The 2,442-nt window shown below is 40.0% G+C and overlaps 1 long non-coding RNA gene across 1 annotated transcript; it reads left to right on the top strand.

The window, feature by feature from the left end:
- Positions 1–346: 346 nt before the first annotated feature.
- On the top strand, positions 347–2,048 carry LOC143101550 (uncharacterized). The gene is made up of 2 exons (XR_012982420.1): positions 347–675; positions 1,087–2,048. It is a non-coding gene; the product is annotated as an uncharacterized LOC143101550 (long non-coding RNA).
- The last annotated feature ends 394 nt before the right edge of the window (positions 2,049–2,442 follow it).

Here is a 2,442-nt window from a genome sequence, read left to right as displayed (position 1 = left end):
GTCTTTTGTCCTGACCCCGGACGTTATGTGAAAACTAAGAAAAACTGAAAAGTACTAAAAAAAATCAGACCAATTTTTATTCACTTTTTTTGCCCTAGTTCATGCATTTCACTAGCCTGGGTGCCATTCCGAACTTAGTCCCGCCCACAACGTTTGAGGTCGGGAAGTTCGGTCTGGCATTGATCAATAGTGGCGCGAGTATCCTCGCCCAAATACTGGCGGGCCAATCAAATTGTCAGGGCGGGCTTTATACGATGATGGACAGATGCTCAACAGTAACGTAATCCACCACGTCACCAAAGAGCGTTTGGGTTGAATTCGTTTACAAGAACGATGGCTGCCGCTGGAGAATTGAGATGTGTAGATTCTGCTATCAGGTCTGTTGTAGAATATATCGACAGCGAATTAATTTTAAAAGAGTAACAGAGTAACGGGATCAAGGCATTTGTTGATAAGAAAGATGTTTTTTGCCGAAGCAACTGAAATGGGCATCACGGCGATGCAACTCGGCGTGCACGACGAGGTGGATATAGCCAGCGGTCGTTGCCAGATCCTTTTTTGAAGCCCGGAATCCTGGCTGCTGAACAACAAGTGGAGGGACATGCTAGGCTCCGATGTTTTTCAAGCCAACGTAATGGGTATCGTCGTGGACGAAGTTCATCTAACTTACAAATGGTAAGAGAGTCTAACTGTCTGACTTAGTAAATAACTCCCAATGTCGTGATATGAATCCCATGTTGTAAACATAGTAGCCTAGGTATCGTTGTACGTTCGCTAACTCAGACTTGGTACAATCATAACGTTAGTGTGATTGTAGCGAACTAGCTGTTAAAACATTCTAATGTAGGTTACTGTTTTATTTCTATCAGTGGTCAGGCTGCAAAAGGGCAGAAGGGCATTTGGGTGTTGCTTTATGTACTCAAGCACCATACCCATATTGGTAGGCTAGTCACTGTACCCCTTATAAGTGATGTATTCTTTTTAGATGTCAGTACAGTCATTAAAAAGTACTAAATGATACTACTCATAATTTCTTATTTTTTACTGTTACTTATTGGTTGCTTTTTGTACTGCTATATATTCCAGGTACACCTGTGCTGACATTGACCGCTTCTGCTGATCGGGAATCCAGAGCCAGGGTTATGAAACAGCTTCAGATGGACAATCCAATAAATTTGGCCCTGAGCCCAAACAGAACAAACATCAGAGTGGGTCTGATTAAAGTACCTGGCCATACACTGGAGTGCCTACACTGGATTGTGAGGGATGTTAGTACAAAGCTTGACCCAGCAGTTAAGACGGTACTTTAATGGAGTCACTAGTTGTCTGCGGAAAGCTTTGTACTGCCATTTTGAGGAACACACCACATCTGTTGATATAGGACATCTGTGCTGCACTCACTGCCATTCTGTTTGTTCTTGTGAACCTGAAGGTTGTGGGGAGCTAATCCCCAAATATGAACACTTTCAAGGGGAGGTTTCATCACACCACAAACACAGAATAGTCACACCTAAGGGCACACTTTTGATCAGGGAACTGTTATAAACTTACAGGAGTAGTTTACTTCAGGACCATAAAAACATGCCACTTTACACAGTCGACACAGCCTGCACTGGTTTTGGAGATGAACTCATTGATCAGTTTTAGAACAGTGCACACAGATATTTGACCTGGACTTCATTATCCATAATCTCCCTACATACAAGCTGGAACATGCAAAAGAGATACTATGAATTATGCATGAGGTTTTTGATGACATCGAACAGAGTCAAACTAATTTGTTTGATGACTGTGTTGTTCAGGATGACCGTGTTCAGGTTGACATGGATTACACTGGTTACTTTGATGACGAGGATGAGGATGATAAGATACAATCATCCCCAAGTAACTTGGAATCAGGCTTGTCAATGTTGAAGATCTCAGGCTAGCTTCAAATTCAGGCTCAAATTTGTAGCTTCAGGGTCCTGTTGTTGTGCAAATGCCTTTTTTTTTTTACCTCTGTTACATTAATATTTTTGAATAAAATTAAAATGGTTTATACTTCTCTACTGGTGGGTGATGTTTCTGCATTTAAAGACAAACAATAAGACATGTCAATAAAGATTTTTAATATCTACACATAATAGGTAATGTTTGAAGATATACGCTGAACTTTGAACATACAACCAATAAGAAAACACAAAAATGTTTTCAAGAATGTGGATACTACTAAACTATTATATGAAAACAATTATTTACATTGTCATTTACGAAAACAATATTTACAAATTACCATCACCATTTACATTTCACATTTACTTAATTATTTAAATAGGCAAATTTTGCCAGTCCAATATTTTCTCCTGGTAATTCAGCTTTGCCAATAAGTTTCTCTTGAAATTCGGGAATGCATGAGACTGCCTGCCTGGGTGATTTTTGTTGGGAAAGTTGTGTCTCCCTGAA

The sequence above is a fragment of the Alosa pseudoharengus genome, unplaced genomic scaffold (assembly GCF_046254945.1).
Source record: "Alosa pseudoharengus isolate Yale_2024_CS ecotype anadromous, Long Island Sound unplaced genomic scaffold, YU_APseudo_1.1 YU_APseudo_1.1_scf_38, whole genome shotgun sequence".
Lineage (NCBI taxonomy): Eukaryota > Metazoa > Chordata > Actinopteri > Clupeiformes > Clupeidae > Alosa > Alosa pseudoharengus.
Note: the sequence above shows the minus strand (reverse complement) of the source record. Positions and strands in the feature narration are given on the sequence as shown.